The 19,573-nt window shown below is 41.2% G+C and overlaps 1 long non-coding RNA gene across 1 annotated transcript; it reads right to left on the reverse strand.

Annotated features, from left to right (window-relative positions):
* Window positions 1-369: 369 nt before the first annotated feature.
* Window positions 370-12,010, reverse strand: LOC139186125 (uncharacterized). The gene is made up of 3 exons (XR_011569630.1): window positions 11,925-12,010; window positions 10,332-10,523; window positions 370-464 (listed from the first exon to the last, which is right to left on the reverse strand). It is a non-coding gene; the product is annotated as an uncharacterized lncRNA (long non-coding RNA).
* Between the last annotated feature and the right edge of the window lie 7,563 nt (window positions 12,011-19,573).

Below are 19,573 nucleotides of genomic sequence, written 5' to 3' on the forward strand. Positions count from 1 at the left end.
ACCCAATCTCTACAGGGTTCCTGGAAAGCAGAGATGATAGAAAATAGAAGCAAACTCACTGTTCGAACAAGTGCCTGCTGATTCCTGCATCCACTGTGCTCAGTGGATCATCCAGGAGGTAGACGTCTGCATCCTGATACACAGCTCTAGAAAACAGAGAGAGACATCAGGAGAGGACACGTCACACTCCCTGGGTCCCATCTCTGAATCATGATGGTGTCCAACAACTCCAGGTTCCTTCCATGAGCCCAGGGAAAGAGGCAAGACCCTGCTTTACACAGGCCCACCCGGTGAGCGGGTTCTGTGTGCTCACGTCCACTAGGAGCCGCAGAGGAGGAGGGGCAGGATGGCAACTGAAATCCCATTTACCTGGCGAGGCTGACCCGGGCTTTCTGTCCTGCACTCAGAGGGGTTCCCCGGTCTCCTATCTCAGTTAGATCATTTTCCTTCAAAAGCTGTAAATCCTACAGGGAGATAGAACAGGAGAAAAAAAAAAAGATCTAAAATATGTTCTCCTCCTGCCATCCTAACTTTTTAGCATCAGTTCTCCCCACAGTGTTTGATCAACAATGACGAGTATATTTCATAGTGGCTAAACCATAACAGTGAACAATTTAAAAAATCCTCAGGGTTATTTTTTGTTTTTATTCTGTAGTTTTTCACAACATTTATGCATCTGACCATTCTAAGAGATATTCATTGTGGATCAATATACACCAGGCATTGTTCTGGTCACAATGAATTCAGCCATGAGGAAACAAAGCCCCTAGAGTTTCTCTCCACAGTGGGAGATGGTCAATAAGGAAAATTAACTTTAGTGCAAGTACTGAGGATGAGAAGGAAAAGGAAGCCGGCTCAGGGGGTGGGGTGGGGGAGGGGAGGGTGGTGGAGAATGAAGGAGAGAAGTGAGTCCACACTGGGGTGTGAGGGCTCTGCTCAGAGGGGGTTGAGCAGATCCGGGGGAGGGGGAGGGGCTCAGGCAGACCTGGAGAGGCTGCTCCACACAGACGAATGGGCGAGTACAGGGGCCATGGGGAGATGTCCAAGGGGTTCAGGACAAGCAAGGAGGCAGGAGAGCAGAGCTGAGTAAGAATGTGGGGAGTGAGGGCAGAGACAGAGCAGGAGGAGCCTGGGGTCACTCCCAGTAACAGGGAGAGAAGGAGAAGGGATGACTGACCTGGTCTGAGATTTCTACAGACTCATTCCTGTGCTTTGCAGAAAACAAGAAGTAAGGGAGAATGAGTGAGGGTGGATACAAGTAAGGAGGCTACTGGAATAATGTAAGTGAGAGACGATGGTGGCCAGGACCACAGTGGGAGCAGCAGGGATGGAGAGATGGAGCACACTCCAGACACATTCTGAAGGTAGAGTCTGTAAGACCTGCTGATGGGATGGGTGTGGGTTGTAAGAAGAGCACCATGGTGTTTGGAGCATGAGGAAGAACAGGGTCACCATTTACTGAGTTGTTACTGATGAAAGTCAAAGTGAAAGTTGCTTAGTTGTGTCTGACTCTTTGTGACGCCATGGAATTCTCCAGGCCAGAATACTGGAGTGGGTAGCCTTTCCCTTCTACAGGTGATCTTCCCAACCCAGGAATCAAACCCAGGTCTCCCACACTGCAGGCAGATTCTTTATCAACTGAGCTATAAGGGAAGCTCTGCTACTGATGACTGATGCCTATTTTCTCATTAATCCAACAGGGGGACTCCATTCACAGTGTGAATCACAACATGCAAAGCTTGTGACCATGAGGATAAGAAAGAGAGTGTCTCCATCATAACCCTCCCTGACCGCCACAAAGACACACAGACACACACAGGTCCCCTGTTTTCTGGACCTCCATTTCACTGTTGACAGTCCTTGCAAACTGTTATTAGTTTTTATCCTTTAATTTTATTAATGTATTTTTCTGGCTTCCTTCCCCAAATAGCATCGCATTATAGCACAGCAATCGCAACATGCTCTAGAAAAGGCACTGAAGTTCACTCTTTCCCTTAGCTCAGTTCAAGCATAAGAAACAGGCTCTCTTCAACTCTGGTGGTAGGACTTTGAGTGTGTTGTTGACTTTACAAATTATTAATAGATAAGTCCCAGATGGGAAGAACATTTTAAAGGATTTGAGGTAAAATCCAAGTCAGGCTAATTTCCCAGCCAGGATTTTCTGATTAGGTTAAAGAGAAAAGCCTGACTTGAGCATATATTATAATTCTTCCCACTGACAGGAAAGTGTTCTTATTCATGTTATTTTCCTCTAAGTTAAATTTAACCAATTTTCACTGAACAGCAGATACACAAACTAGAGGCAAACTAGGAAATGAAGAAGCTGGTTTGATACCATCTACCAGAAACATACCAAGGACCCTTCAGCAATGGTGGAGACTTAACAGTAAAAATGCTATGGAGCAGACTGTTGAAACAGTTGATGAGTGCCCTAGCAGAGGAGGGCTGGATTCTGGAGTCAAACAATGGAACCTCCCTTTACTGCTTGTCTTCCATTTGGAATTGCCCCTCCTCTCATGGCCTGTCAATATCCTGCCCATTCTTCCAGGCTCAGCCTAAACACACTCTCCCATGAAATCATCCTGGACTCACTCTCTTCCTGCTGGGTTCCTAAGGCTTTGCATACATTTCTTCTGAAGGACCTGCCCTATTCTGCTCAATAATTTCTATGTGTGCACATAGCTTCTCTCAGCTCCTGGTGGGTAAGATCTGTGAACCAAGCACTGTGCTGCACCCTGATACTGATTATCTCTAATCTTTGAAACAAGCTACACGGTAAGTACTGACCCCATTTCCCAGATGAGGAAACTGAGACTAAGTGAGGTCACATCACTGTTCTGAGAGTCAGTTCAGTTCAGTTGCTCAGCCGTGTCTGACTCTTTGTGACCCCATTAACTGCAGCAGGTCAGGCCTTCCTGTCCATCGCCCATTCCCAGAGTTTACTCAAACTCATGTCCATTGAGTCAGTGATACCATCCAACCATCTCATCCTCTGTCGTCCCCTTTTCCTCTGTCGTCTTCAATCTTTCCCAGTATCAGGGTCTTCTCTAATGAGTCAGTTCTTCGTATCAGGTAGCCAAAGTATTGGAGTTTCAGCTTCAGCAACAGTCCATCCAAGGAACATTCAGGACTGATTTTATTTAGAATGGACTGGTTGGATCTCCTTGCAGTCCAAGGGACCCTCAAGAGTCTTCTCCAACACCACAGTTCAAGAGCATCAATTCTTCGGTGCTCACCTTTCTTTATAGTCCAACTTTCATATCCAAAGATGACTACTGAAAAAACCATAGCTTTCACTAGATGGACCTTTCTTGGCAAGCAATGTCTCTGCTTTTGAATATGCTATCTAGGTTGGTCATAACTTTCCTTCCAAGGAGTAACTGTCTTTAAATTTCATGGCTTCAATCACCAACTGCAGTGATTTTGGAGCTCAAAAAAATAAAGTCTGTCACTGTTTCTACTGTTCCCACCTATTTCCCATGAAGTTATGGGACTGGATGCCATGATCTTCATTTTGTGAATGTTGAGCTTTAAGCCAACTTTTTCACTCTCCTCTTTCACTTTCATCAAGAGGCTTTTTAGTTCTTCTTCACTTTCTGCGATAAGGGTGGTGTCATCTGCATATCTGAGGTTTTCGATATTTCTCCCGGCAATCTTGATTCTAGCTTGTGCTTCATCCAGCCCAGCATTTCTCATGATGTACTCTGCATATAATTTAAATAAGCATGGTGACAATATACAGCCTTGATGTACCCCTTTCCCTATTTGGAACCAGTCTGTTGTTCCATGTCCAGTTCTAACTGTTGCTTCCTGACTTGCATACAGATTTCTCAAGAGGCAGGTCAGGTGGTCTGGTATTCCCATCTCTTGAAGAATTTTCCAGAGTTTGCTGTGGTCCACACTGTCAAAGTTTTGGCATAGTCAATAAAATAGAAATAGATGTTTTTCTGGAACTCTCTTTCTTTTTTGATGATCCAGCATATGTTGGCAATTTGATCTCTGGTTCCTCTGCCTTTTCTAAAACCAGCTTGAACATCTGGAATTTCAGTTCATGTACTGCAGAAGCCAAGCTTGGAGAATTTTGAGCATTACTTTACTAGCATTTGAGATGAGTGCAACTGTGTGGTTTTGAGCATTCTTTGGCATTGCCTTTCTTTGGGATTGGAATGAAAACTGACCTTTTCCAGTCCTGTGGCCACTGCCGAGTTTTCCAAATTTGCTGACATATTGAGTGTAGCACTTTCACAGCATCATCTTTTAGGATTTGAAATAGCTCAACTGGAATTCCATAATCTTCACTAGCTTTGTTCGTATTGATACTTCCTAAGGCCCACTTGAGTTCACATTCCAGGATGTCTGGCTCTAGGTGAGTGATCACACCATCATGATTTTCTGGGTGGTGAAGATCTTTTTTGTATAGTCCTTCTGTGTATTATTACCACCTCTTCTTAATATCTTCTGCTTCTGTTAGGTCCACACCATTTCTGTCCTTTATTGTGTCCATCTTTGCATGAAATATTCCTTTGGTATCTCTAATTTTCTTGAAGAGATCTCTAGCCTTTCCCATTCTGTTGTTTTCCTCTATTTCTTTGCATTGATCGTTGAGGAAGGCTTTCTTATCTCTCCTTGCTATTCTTTGGAACTCTTCATTCAAATAGATATATCTTTCCTTTTCAAATAGGTATATCTTTCCTTTTCAGCTATTGAACAAAAGAGCTAGAATCTGACCCAGCTCAAGTCAGTTCAGAGACTTCTGCTCCTTCACATCAAACTGCCTCTAGTTTCCATGCTTATCCATGGTGTTGTGCTGCTTGTCAATTGAGGAAGTTTAGAAGTAAGAACTTCTTAAAAAGTGAGCAATGGATGAAAGTGTAAAGGGACATGTAAAGAGAGACCCTAACCAGGGTGTGTCTCTTTCTTCATCAGAAAAGTAAGGTCATGAAAGAAACAGGCACATCCTGGCTGGGTCTCAGGAATTTGATCTGGGTGTCAGGAGCTGGATGTGATTAAGGTAAAGAGAAAATGCCTGAAATCTGTTTACTCCACACCCCACCTTCCATGGAATCTAGGCTTATGCAGAAACAGATCTGAACTTGAGCTGTAAAGGCAGAGATGAGCTGTGTCATCCCTCAAGTATCAGTTTCTCCTACTATAAAATGAAGACAGGAACATCAAGGACATTCATAAAGAATTAATAAATCATGTGACCGTGCAGAAGCCCACTGGCTGCAAAGGACCGTGCAGAAGCATGGCTGAGAGGAGCTACCCCTCGCCCAAGGTAAGGGGCAACAACCGAGAGTGCCAGACTGCGACGGCACAGGAGCGGCCAAGAAGAGCTGCCCCACGTCTGAGGTGAGGGACGGCTGCGGAGAGGAGCTACCACATGCCCGAGGTTAGGGGCGGCAGCCAGGAGGAGCAACCCCACGTCCAAGGAACAGTGGCTGCAAGGGCGCAGGAGGGCCGAGAGGAGCTATTCCACGTTCAAGGTCAGGAGGGGCGGCCGTGAGGAGATACCCTTTATCCAAGGTAAGGAGCAGCAGTTGCACTTTGCTGGAGCAGCCATGAAGAGATACCCCATGACAAAGGTAAGAGAAACACAAGTAAGACAACAGGGTTGCGAGAGGGCATCAGAGGGCAGATGCACTGAAATCATGAGCACAGAAAACTAGCCAATCTGATCACACAGAACACAGCCTTGAATAACTCAATGAAACTAAGCCATGCCACGTGGGACCACGCAAGATAGACTGGTCATGGTGGAGAGGTCTGACAGAATGTGGTCCATTGGAGAAGGGAATGGCAAACCATTTCAGTATTCTTGCCTTGAGAACCCCATGAACAGTACGAAAAGGCAAAATGATAGGTTACTGAAAGAGGAACTCCCCATGTTGGTAAGTGCCCAATATGCTACTGGAGATCAGTGGAGAAATAACTCCAGAAAGAATAAAGGGATGGAGCCAAAGAAAAACAATACCCTATTGTGGATGTGACTGGTGATAGAAGCAAGGTACGATGCTATAAAGAGCAATATTGCATAGATACCCAGAATGTTAGGTCCATGAATCAAGGCAAATTGGAAGTGGTCAAACAGGAGAAGGCAAGAGTGAACATTGACATTCTAGGAATCAGCGAACTCAAATGGACTGGAATGGGTGAATTTAACTCAGATGATCCTTATATCTACTACTGTGGGCAGGAATCCCTTAGAAGAAATGGAGTAGCCATCATGCTCAACAAAAGAGTCCAAAATGCAGTATTTGGATGCAATCTCAAAAACGAGAGAATGCTCTCTGTTCATTTCCAAGGCAAACCATTCAATATCATGGTAATCCAAGCCTATGTCCCAACCAGTAACGCTGAAGAAGCTGAAGTTGAACGGTTCTGTGAAGACCTAGGAGACCTTTTAGAACTAACACCAAAAAAAGATGTCCTTTTCATTATAGGGGACTGGAATGCAAAAGTAAGAACTCAAGAAACACCTGAAATAACAGGCAAATTTGGCCTTGGAGTAAGAGTTTCGCCAAGAGAACACACTGGTCATAACAAACACCCTCTTCCAACAACACAAGAGAAGACTCTATACATGGACATCACCAGATGGTCAACACCGAAATCAGATTGATTATATTCTTTGCAGCCAAAGATGGAGAAGCTCTATACAGTCAACAAAAACAAGACCGGGAGCTGACTGTGGCTCAGATCATGAACTCCTTATTGCCAAATTCAGACTTAAATTGAAGAAAGTAGGGAAAACCACTAGACCATCCAGGTATGACCTAAATCAAATCCCTTATGATTATACAGTGGAAGTGAGAAATAGATGTAAGGGCCTAGATCTGATAGATAGAGTGCCTAATGAACTATGGATGGAAGTTCGTGACATGGTACAGGAGACAGGGATCAAGACCATCCCCATGAAAAAGAAATGCAAAAAAGCAAAATGGCTGTCTGAGGAGGCCTCACAAATAGCTGTGAAAAGAAAAGTGAAAATCAAAGGAGAAAAGGAAAGATATAAGCATCTGAATGCAGAGTTCCAAAGAATAGCAAGGAGAGATAAGAAAGCCTTCTTCAGTGATAAATGCAAAGAAATAGAGGAAAACAACAGAATGGGAAAGACTAGAGATCTCTTCAAGAAAATTAGAGATACCAAGGGAACATTTCATGCAAACATGGGCTCGATAAATGACAGAAATGGTATGGACCCAACAGAAGCAGAAGATATTAAGAAGAGGTAGCAAGAATACACAGAAGAACTGCACAAAAAAGATCTTCATGACAAAGAAAATCACGATGGTGTGATCACTCACCTAGAGCCAGACATCCTGGAATGTGAAGTCAAGTGGGTCTTAGAAAGCATCACTATGAACAAAGCTAGAGGAGGTGATGGAATTCCAATTGAGCTATTTCAAATCCTAAAAGATGATGCTATGAAAGTGATGCACTGAATATGCCAGCAAATATGGAAAACTCAACAGTGGCCACAGGACTGGAAAAGGTCAGTTTTCATTCCAATCCCAAAGAAAGGTAATGCCAAAGAATGCTCAAACTACCACACAATTGCACTCATCTCACACGCTAGTAAAGTAATGCTTAAAATTCTCCAAGTCAGGCTTCAGCAATATGTGAACCGTGAACTTCCAGATATTCAAGCTGGTTTTAGAAAAGCCAGAGGAACCAGAGATCAAATTGCCAATATCTGCTGGATGAAAGAAAGACCAAGAGAGTTCCAGAAAAACATCTATTTCTGCTTTATTGACTATGCCAAAGCCTTTGACTGTGTGGATCACAATAAACTGTGGAAAATCCTGAAAGAGATGGGAATACCAGACCACCTGACCTGCCTCTTGAGAAACCTATATGCAGGTCAGGAAGCAACAGTTAGAACTGGACATGGAACAACAGACTGGTTCCAAATAGGGAAAGGAGTACGTCAAGGCTGTATACTGTCACCCTGCTTATTTAACTTATATGCAGAGTACATCATGAGAAACGCTGTGCTGGGAGAAGCACAAGCTGGAATCAAGATTGCTGGGAGAAATATCAATCACCTCAGATATGCAGATGACACCACCCTTATGGCAGAATGTGAAGAGGAATTAAAAAGCCTCTTGATGAAAATGAAAGAGGAGAGTGAAAAAGTTGGCCTAAAGCTCAACATTCAGAATACTAAGATTATGGCATCTGGTCCCATCATTCATGGCAAATAGATGGGGAAACAGTGGAAACAGTGTCAGACGTTATTTTTGGAGGGGCTCCAAAATCACTGCAGTTGGTGATTGCAGCCATGAAATTAAAAGACACTTACTCCTTGGAAAGAAAGTTATGACCAACCTAGATAGCTTATTCAAAAGCAGAGACATTACTTTGCCAACAAAGGGTCTGTCTAGTCAAGGCTATGGTTTTTCCAGTAGTCATGTATGGATGTGAAAGTTGGACTGTGTAGAAAGCTGAGTGCTGAAGAACTGATGCTTTTGAACTGTGGTATTGAAGAACATTCTTGAGAGTCCCTTGGACTGCAAGGAGATCCAACCAGTCCATTCTAAAGAAGATCAGTCCTGGGTGTTCCTTGGAAGGACTGATGCTAAAGCTGAGACTCCAATACTTTGGACACCTCATGCAAAGTGTTGACTCATTGGAAAAGACTCTGATGCTGGGAGGGATTGGGGCAGGAGGAGAAGGGAATGACAGAGGATGAGATGGCTGGATGGCATCACTGACTCGATGGACATGAGTTTGAGTAAACTCCGGGAGTTGGTGAATGACAGGGAGGCCTGGCGTGCTGCAAATCATGGGGTTGCAAAGAGTCGGACATGGCTGTGCGACTGAACTGAACTTAACTGTTTCCTGTTTATGTGTGTGCATGCACACGTGTGAGACAGATACAAAAATGTTTTGCACATGAACTCTGAATAAACAGGAGCTATTGTCTCACTGTTTCACATTTGTTTCCCCTCTTCTTTTCTTACACAGTCTATGTACCATTTAACAAAAATCTAGTTCATTCCTCCTAACTTCACATCATTTCTGCAAAAGCACAATCTCCCATTAACATGAGCCAAAGAGAAAGAAATAGCAGCCATTAAATGAATAATTCTGTTCTGTCCACATTATCATAAAATGCTGCTCTCCTGATACAATCTATGGTGTTCAAACCATTGTTCAAGCAGAATTACTATTTCCTCACAAAGAGAGTTTGCAGCCTTTAACACCAAACCTTTGATAGTCTGTCCCAGCTTTTTCCTCACTGTATAAATGTATAGTCAGATGTCCAAATTGCCCTGAACAGACCAAGGGGAGACCTTTAAAACTGTTTTTCACTGATGTTTATAACCCAAGAGAATAACAAATTATTTATTGGTATTTACACTTTTCTTTTTTTCTGCCAAATTATATTATATCAGATAACTTTAGTTTTCCTTATTCATTCACTAATTTCATCTAAATCCTAATATAGTGTTAAACATTTCACTTTGCCATTTTCTGTGAAAATTGATGCCCTTTCTGAAAACAATCTCTTCTCCAACAAAATGATGCAGTATTAATAAGAAACATAAGTATTCTATTTTCTTTAAATAATAAATTATAAATCAAAAATGAAGTAAAGAGGGAAACCTATAGACTGAAAGGTATCGAGGAGGCAACAACTAAGCACAATGGACAGACCTTATGTGAAATCTGATTCCAACAACAATGAACAAGATTTCTCAGTGAGATGTCTCACAACATGTAAACTCAGATTAGAAGGTTGATGACATTCAGGAATTTGGGTTATTTTTCAGGTGAAAAATATGGTGATTATTTTTCAGGTGAAAAATGTGGTGATTTTTTTCCAAAGAGAAAAGATTTTTTTCTCTTAGACGAAACTAATGAAATGTAGACAGATGAACTAATATGGTGTCTAGGATCTGCTCCAGAATAATCTAGGTTGGGGGTGGGGCAGGCAGAGCACAGGGGTAGCGATGCAGCAAGACAGGCCACCAGCTGATCCTGGCTGAAGCTGGGAGTGGTACATGAGGATTCATTACACTGTGCTTGATATTTTAGAAATTTCTATAATTGTTAAAAGTGAATGAAACTTCATAGAATGGACTGATCCCCTCAAGGGGAAAAAAAAAAAGGCATTCTGTGAGTGTTATCACATCAGGATTAAAACAGCAATGTATATACCTGCATATTTACCCAGAAGACCAGTTTCAAATAATCAGCAACAATCAAAGATTTTTAAAATTAAAAAAATAAATAAATAAAAACTCTCAACAAATCTTGTAGGTTAAACCAATATTATCATTATTTAATATTCAAGTATATCCAACTTAGGAGTCATTACTCACCTCTTTCAAAGCACAAGCCTTTATTACTTTTTCATATCGTTCTTCTTCATATTTCTTCCCAAATAAAATGTTATTCCTCACAGTTCCCGAGAACACCCAAGGCTGCTGAGAAACATACACGATCCTCCCATGCACACTGACCTGTCCCTGGCTCGGGGGCAGCTCCCCCAGCAGAGCACGTAACAGTGATGACTGAAACAGATGGCAACACACACATGTGAACAGGCAGCACTCAGGACGGAATATGCCCTGCAGCACAGCCGACCCCACCCTGGTGCTTGATGTATGATAGAATGCTTATGTTTAGAACAGGATAAAGTATAGTTCTGGGATTGCAACCAAAAAAGTGAAAATAACACTGTTGGTCAATGTAAACCCACAGTTGACAAGAAATACTAATAAAATGCTATAACAAACTACTGTGCCCAAGAATTTCCCCCAAATGAAGCGCTATACTCAACAAAGACTAAATAAGAATGTTTAACATTCTTAACTAACAGAGCAGCCCAGCAGGATGTGTATTTCTTGCATCTGATGCTTATGCAGCTGTTCCTATATCTGGGTATACTTCACTTGACAAATATTTGTGCTTAAAAAGCTACACATGAAAGCTGTATCCAAAGATGATTATTAAAAAACTCTGAAGTGTGTTGTGTCCAAAGAGCAAAAGTCCATCACAGAAGAAATCATTAACCTCTCATGTACACACTTATGTTTAGATTTCTGTATTTTGTTGTACAGAACACAAGAGACTAAATGCATGTACACATGTCCTTCAAATCTTGTACACCACACAGATGTGGTGTGTCTGTGTCCCCACATCACAGTGCTAGCACACTGGGCTAAAATAATCTGCCTGCATATCTGTCTCACCCCAGAACCTGGTTGTCTCTGGATGGCAGAGGTGTCAGGGTCTCGCTCACATCTGTTTCTTTAGCTCCAGCACATGGCTGCACATTCACTACATGTGCACTGAGAGGATCAAGTCAAGTCATGTGAGAAAATGCTCAAAGCTTCCTGGAAGAGCCTTCACAACCTCCAGACTTCCTGGAGGGATGACCATCACAAAAAGAAGTCCCCACTGTCTCATTCTGTCCTGAATAGATGTCACATAAATAATGTCCTTCACTGAGATGTCCAAACATCCAACAAGCAGTTCCCAACTGTGCAATATGAAGCACCAAGAAGGAAAACACAGTGCGTTTATCCAGATTTATGTGGCCATGAAACCTTCTTGCAAAACGAATGTCCCATGGAACACACCTAGAAGAAAGCGATTCTAGATTTGCCCAGTTCAAACTGTGTTATACACAGCTTTAGGCTCAACCCTTAAGAATTTTTTAAAATATTTATTTATTTATTTTTGGCTGTGTTGGGTCATAGTTGCAATACTTAAGATCTTTTATTGCAGCACACAGGCTTAGTTGTCCCAAGGCATGTGGGATCTTAGTTCCCCGACAAGGGATCCAACCCGTGTCTCCTGCATTGGAGGGCAGATCTCTAACCACTGGACCACCAGGTAAGTCCCTCAACTCTGAGAATTTAACAGGGGCTGTGGCATTGCAGCAAGCTGAACAAGGTATCATGGCTTACCTTTCCTGCTCCCACAGGTCCAACCACAACTAACAGTTCACCAGGTCTGACAGTAAACGAAAGGCCTTGTAGGGTTGGTGTTTCTGATTCCTGCAAATTAAAGCTTATGAAAATCTGCCCATTTCAATAAAGTAACACACATTACTTCAGAATGTGGAGAAAATAACAAAATAGTCATTGATATGCTAAACATAGCCCACATTTTTCTCCTTCCTATTTTAAGATAATGTGTTCTACAGGACTTTTCATCCAATCTTTTCTCTTCCAGGGTCTGAAACAACTTCAGTCGCCTCTAGGAAGACTCCTTTTACCAGCTATCCATATGGACACTGTATTAGATAGCCACAGAATTTAGCAGTTGAAATGACAAGCTGAAATTTGAAATGCAAATTTTATGATGTATACTAAACATATTTTATAACTTATTAAAATAATATACTTAATAGAATAGTCAATGTAGGAAGTTTTTAATCATTTATGTTTTCATTATGACCCTTGGTTTTAACTATTTCATTAATCTCCACGATGTGGCAGCTTAAGTACATGATTAGCCTGGCCCTCGACTAATAAATTGAAACCTCCACTACCTCTCCATTTTCATTTGATAAAGAATGAATCTCAGTAATGCTAAGGAAGCAGGTCACTTTGTATGATGAAGTCTTTCTTGGCAAAGTAACTTATAAATACCCATCAAAGCTCTAACTTCACAAGAGCTCTAATTTAACACCAACAATGACAACAACAAAAAATAGGGAATTAAGAAACTAATTATGACTTTGTGGGTCAGAGTGATAAGACCTCAATTTTAATATCTGTTACATGCGTTGGGGCCATAAAGTACTTCTGCTGTAAGAAAGGAAAAAAATATGGAGGTACATGCAACATCACACAATCCAATGTGAGGGAGAAGTCATGCCAATTACAGGTCATATTCCTGAGAGACTTAAGGATGTTTGTATGCCTTTACATGTTCTTAGTGTTAAGAAAATTGTCAGTAACTGATAATTTTTGTTTTTAAAGAGAGGTTACAGTTCATCAGTAAAATGCCCAAAAAACTAAAAGTACAAAGTCTGGACAAACTATTGCGATAATCTTCAAAATGAAAAAAATTTCTCTGGGAAGAACTAAATTATAAAACATTAATTTTTTTTCTTTTTTTTCCTTTTTTAGAATTTTTTTGCCACGGATTTACATGTGTCCCCCATCCTGAAACCCGCTCCAACCTCCCTCCCCATCCCATCCTTCTGGGTTGTCCCATTACACCTGCTTTGAATGCCCTGTTTCATGCATCAAACTTTGACTGGCCATCTATTTCACATATGGTAATATATATGTTTCAATACTATTCTCTCAAAGCATCCCATCCTCACCTTCTCCCACAGAGTCCAAAAGTCTGTTCTTTATATCTGTGTCTCTTTTGCTATCTTGCATATAAAGTTGTCATAACCATCTTTCTAAATTTCACGTATATGCGTTAATATACTGTATTGGTATTTTTCTTTCTGACTTACTTCACTCTGTATAATAGGCTCCAGTTTCATCTGCCTCATTAGAACTGATTCAAATGTGTTCTTTTTAATAGCTGAATAATATTCCATTGTGTATATGTACCACAACTTCTTTATCCCTTCATCTGTCAATGGATATCTAGGTTGCTTCCATGTCCTACCTATTGTAAACAGTGCTGCAGTGAACAATGGGATACATGTATCATTTTCAATTTTGGTTTCCTCAGGGTATATGCCTCAGAGTGGGATATCTGGGTCATATGGCCAGTACTCTTGCCTGGAAACTCCCATGGATGGAGGAGCCTGGTAGGCTGCAGTCCATGGGGTTGCAACGATGGGGCACAACTGAGCGACTTCACTTTCACTTTTCACTCTCATGCATTGGAGAAGGAAATGGCAACCCACTCCAGTGTTCTTGCCTGGAGAATCCCAGGGATGGGGGAGCCTGGTGGGCTGCCATCTATGGGGTCGCACAGAGTTGCACACGACTAGAGCGACTTAGCAGCAGCAGCAGCAGCATGGTGGTTTTATTCCTGGCTTTTTAAGGAATCTACATACCATCTTCCATAGTGGCTGTATCAATTTACATTCCCACCAACAGTACAAGAGTGTTCCCTTTTCTACACATCCTCTCCAGCATTTATTGTTTGTAGACTTCTTGATGATGGCCATTCTGATCAGTGTGAGGTGATATCTCATTGTCATTTTGATTTGCATTTCTCTAATAATGAGTTATGTTGAGCATGTTTTCATGTGTTTGTGAGCCATCTGCATGTCTTCTTTGGAGAAATGTCTGTTTAGGTCTTTTTCCCACTCTTTGATTGGGTTGTTTGTTTTTCTGGCATTGAGTTGTATGAGCTGTTCATATATTTTTGAAAGTAATCCCTTGTCAGTTGTTTCATTTGCTATTATTTTCTCCCATTCTGAAGATTGTCTTTAAATCTTGCTTATAGTTTCCTTTGAAGTACAAAAGCTTTTAAGTTTAATCAGGTCCCACTTGTTTACTTTTGTTTTTATTTCTGTTACTCTAGGAGGTGGTCATAGAGGATCTTGCTTTGATTTATCTCATTGAGTGTTCTGCCTATGTTTTCCTCTAAGAGTTTTATAGTTTCTAGTCTTACATTTAGGTCTTTAGTCCATTTTGAGTTTATCTTTGTGTATGGTGTTAAGAAGTGTTCCAATTTCATTTTTTTACAATGTAGCTGTCAAGTTTTCCCAGCACCACTTATTGAAGAGGCTGCCTTTGCCCCATTATATATTCTTGCCTCCTTTGACAAAAATAAGGTACCCATAGGTGCATGGGTTTATTTCTGGGCTTTCTATCTTGTTCCATTGGTCTATATTTCTGTTTTTGTTCCAGTACCATACTGTCTTGATGACTGTAGCTTTGCAGTATAATCTGAAATCAGGAAAGTTGATTCCTTCAGCTCCATTCTTCTTTCTCAGGACTGCTTTGGCTATTTGGGGTCTTTTGTGTTTCCATAAGAATTGTGAAATTTTTGTTCTAGCTCCATGAAAGATGCCATTAGTAACTTGATGGGATCACATTGAATCTTTGGTAGTATAGTCATTTTCACAATATTGATTCTTCCTACCCAGGAACATGGAATATCTCTTCATCTTATCTGTTCATGTTGTCTTGAACATAAACATACTAAAAAACATTCTAAACATACTAAAAAAATGACAACAATTTTTCATCACTAAAAAGGAGACTTGGATATTATAGGAATACAAATCTATCAGTAAGAAGCTAGATTTTTAAACATAAGAAATTTTTTAAGCTTCTCCAGTCCTTTCTTGTCTGATACTGAGAGTTCTATTTTACTACTTTCACCAAGTTATGACAACAAAACAATGAGCCATATACATTCAGCTTCCTGTCCCCATACCTCGCAGTTTCCCAGGGCCAGACACTGAGCTCCCTCTTTGTTCAGGCTTCAGAATCTGGCATTGCTTTGCCATTTTGTCTCTCTAGTCCTGTAAATTCTAACATTACAAACATATGTACTTTAAGTTCAAGATGTGCTAATATGTTGAAAGCTGTCTTGAAAATGAAATAGACAACACGTCAAATGTCTTAGGCTGATTTTACATGTAATCTCTGTTAGTTGCAAAAATATCTCTGATTTTGAGAATTTTTATAACATACTTTCAGTAAATGTGCAAGTCATATTTTAAACCATGGATAAAATCTCAAAATTCTCCAATAAATCTATGTTACAGTTATCTATTAGCAGTCATGATCTAGGAATGGAGGACTTATTACCTTATCCCAAAAAGCAGTAAAATCTTTCATGTGCACGATTGTTTTATCATCTGATGGCAGTTGAGTGGTGAGCTGTGATATCTCATCAAGTAACAAAAAGTTCTATGGAATAAGGAAAAACATAGACAGTTTAGTCTATGGGATGAAACACAAACAAAAATAATTGCTTCCCTGGAATTTGCAGTAAAAATCTATACAACCTATAAATTGTTTTGCCATTTGTACTTGAAGTAATGGTTCACATCAGAACAAACCATTGTATAGAATAATATACACTATTATTACAGCATATAGTATGTACATTCATAATATAGTACATATGGTATACATAGAGTTCTTTATATAAGGGAGTGTGTGTGTGTGTGTGTGTGTGTGTGTGTGTGTGTGTGTGTAATGTGTGTATATGCATGTGTATATATGATATAAATAGAGAGAGTGCCTGGCCATGAGTCTGTCTGCAACTTTCTCAGCATTTCTCAGTGTACAAGTTTTTCCCTAAGGAGAAAATATAGCTCCAAAATCCAACACATTTAGAACCTGGACATTTATATTGCTTTAGTCTTGTGTTACCAGAAATAAACATGGGAGCTGATAGGAAATTATTCCATACATATTTAATGAATCCCACTATGCGCCAAGCATCATGTGACACTGCTAGAAACATAGAGAGGAAGGCCATTCCCAGGCCTCCTTCAATCAGGTGGCACAAGACAGGCTGGGAACACAAGACCTATAGCAGAGATGCTAAATGAAACCTCTGGCTCTGCATGTTGTGGGTCGTGACCCTCATGTGAGCACTTAAGACCACTCTGCTTTTCTCACGTGTGTTAAATCAATATCATTGCTTTTCGTTAACTACCACTTGTTATCATTCTAAAAAGAAAATGTTCTTATTAAATTTCTACCTCTTAAAAGTACTTCAAAAGCATCTTTTCACTGTCACTTATCTCTTCTCTTTAGTCAGTGCCTTCTCTCCAGCTCGACAGAAATGGCTGCATCTTCCACTTCTTGCTATTTTCACAGCACTTAGCAGTCATTCAATGTAATTTAGCTGAATAAAGCCAAGTCCTGTGAACCACTACAAAGCTAACATAAACATATACCAGAAAACTCTCTCTTGCCCTGCAAATGTTAGGTATATTAATAACTCAATGAAAGAAACTACAGTGGTAGAGAAATTGAGTAAACAACTGAGACCACCTCCATTACCCCCACCCCTAAGAACTATGAATGTGTGGCAGAGACTGCTGACTGTCCTCAAAATCTGCTCTCATTCTTCTGTGGTAACAAACCCTGGATTTTGGCTGCACGTGGCAGTTTGGAAGGAGGGTCTCTCTCTCCAGCCTCACAAGCAGATAGGCACAGCCATGTGGCTAAATTGAGGTCAGTGAAGAGTGACAGCAACCAGGACCTTCCTCCACCCCAGAGCCTGGGTCTTGGAGGCTGCCAGCGGGGTCAAGGTCACATGCAGTGGAGTAACATAATAAGATAGAAAGAATCTCGGTCCCAACACCACGGAGGTTCACTCTAGCCATGGGACTTGTTATGGGGAGAGTTGTATCACCACAAAAAAATATATGTCCTAACCCCAGTTAGTTCAAAATGTGACTCTATTTGGAAATAGGGTTGTAATAGGTGTAATCCATTAAGGTGAGATCACAGTGGAGTAGGGTGGGCCCTGAATCCAACATGATTAGTGCCCTTATAAGAAGAGAGATGCAGAGACAGACATATCGGCAGAAAACAGGCAGATGATGATGGAGACAGAGGCTGGAATGATGGCAATTACAAGCCTAGGAAAAACAAGGTTTGTCTGAAACCATTTAAGTTAACAGAGCTGACAAAGGAGTCCCCCTTAAAGGATTTCAAGAGATCGTGGCCCTGCTGACACCTTGATTTCAGTCTTTCAGCCTCCAGGTCTGTGAAACAATATACTTCTGTGGTTTTAGGTCTTTTGGTTTGTGTTACTTTGTAAAGGCAGCCCCAGGAAGAGAATATAGAGCCTTACAAGGACTCTTGCATGAGAGAAAAGCAAACTATCCTTGTAAGCAGCTTTAATATGGTCAATTCTAGGACCCAGAGGCAAACCAAATCCCTACCAATACAGGGGCAACTGATAAAAGCTTCTGGGGATGTTTGAGAAAGAAAACATTTGAATGGGAACCTACTCCCCTAAAATCATAAACATCCTTCAAGTCCTTGACATTCTCATCTATCACACCACAGAACTACAAATGTGATTGCAATCTTCCTCTTCAAAAGAACAATTGGCAAAAACTGGTCATGAAAACCTGCTTCTGTGCAGGAAAAAGAAAGCAGTACCCTTGCATTTCTCTCAAAGACCAGCGGTCAGGAGATAAGATCCTCTCGTTTCCTCCTGCTCTCATCCAGGCTCACTGAGAACCTAACATGGGGCACAGCTACTCCTCCCCGCCCCGAGCCCGTGTCCAGCAGGGGGCAGGATGGATGGACGGTGGTCTGAGGACTCCTCTGCAGGCTCTCAATCACCACAGCCTGAGTTCTCTCTCCACATCACCTCTCCCATCATCAATCACATAGCAGCTCTTGTCTGTTCTGCCACAGCTCATTCATCTCCCAATTTTCCTTTTCTCTTGAAGCAACATAATTTCAGAGTCTAACTTATTATTAATAATTTCAAATACTGATAAAATGTTCTTGGGTTTTTTCCCTAGTTCCTTCCCTGGCCCTCCCCAACAGCACTCCTTCCTGATCTCTTTACAACACCTCTGAGCATGTCCACCATACTTAATATCCCCCAGTGATCCATAAGCACCTAAGTCCACACTCCCCAGGTGGCCTCTACCTGGACACCCTGAGTACTAACCCTGGGAACCAGTACTAATCCTCCTGGGAACCTGTCAGGACATCACCAGCTGGCACTGTCCTCCCTACCCCTGAATCCCATGAGGGATTCTCCTATATGTCACACAGAAGATATAGACACTACATCACTCACACACTTACAGACACTAGTTCCAACTCCAACAGAGACCAAGCCTTGTACAGAGTCAGCAAATCATAGGTAAGGGAAGGAATAGATTACAGGGCTCTGGAAATCCATCCAACCTGCCTTGCTACAGCTTTACATAGACTGAGCTAACACAGCAACAAGCAAAAAGTTGTATGCATATATTGTACATCTTGTCTAGACAGAATCAAATGCCAATTTCAGCTTAAATATGTTACCAAGACAAAAACTCAATATTCAGTGTGTGCATGTGTTCAGTTCAGTCGTTCTGTCATGTCCGACTCTGTGACACCATGGACTACAGCATGCCAGGCTTCCCTGTCCAACACCAGTTCCTGGAGCTTGCTCAAACTCATGTCCATCGAGTCGGTGATACCAGACACAATCAGTGTTTACATAGTAGGACAAAAATTCCCAACACTTCTCCACAAATAATAGGTTTGAGTGAGGAAAGATGTCACAATCTTCCAGGGGTTAAATGAGATTCCAACACATAACCAGCTTGTAAAGGTGTCAGAAGTACTGGCTGGATTTTTTTCTAGGGCTCAGGCTGATTAAAAAAAAAAAAAAAAGCTGAAAATAAATTACAGATGATGTGCAGAACAGATCATGTGGGAAAATACCAAAGTCAGAACTTCAGCCAAAAAGATTGACTTCCCAGTGGCTGGTGGAGGAAAATCTAAGCAGTTTTATGAATAATATAACTTCAGAGATACATATTACTGGATGTGAAAGTCACTGAAGACTTATAGTGCTTTTGAAATATTTACAATCCTATTGGAGTCATTCAAAGAAAAGAGCTTCAGTCCATTTTCCTTATTAAGATAAAATAGAGGGACTTCTGGGGCCTATAAAGTCACAGTAAATCATTCGTGTTTTGTAC

Source organism: Bos indicus, chromosome 12 (genome assembly GCF_029378745.1).
Source record: "Bos indicus isolate NIAB-ARS_2022 breed Sahiwal x Tharparkar chromosome 12, NIAB-ARS_B.indTharparkar_mat_pri_1.0, whole genome shotgun sequence".
Lineage (NCBI taxonomy): Eukaryota > Metazoa > Chordata > Mammalia > Artiodactyla > Bovidae > Bos > Bos indicus.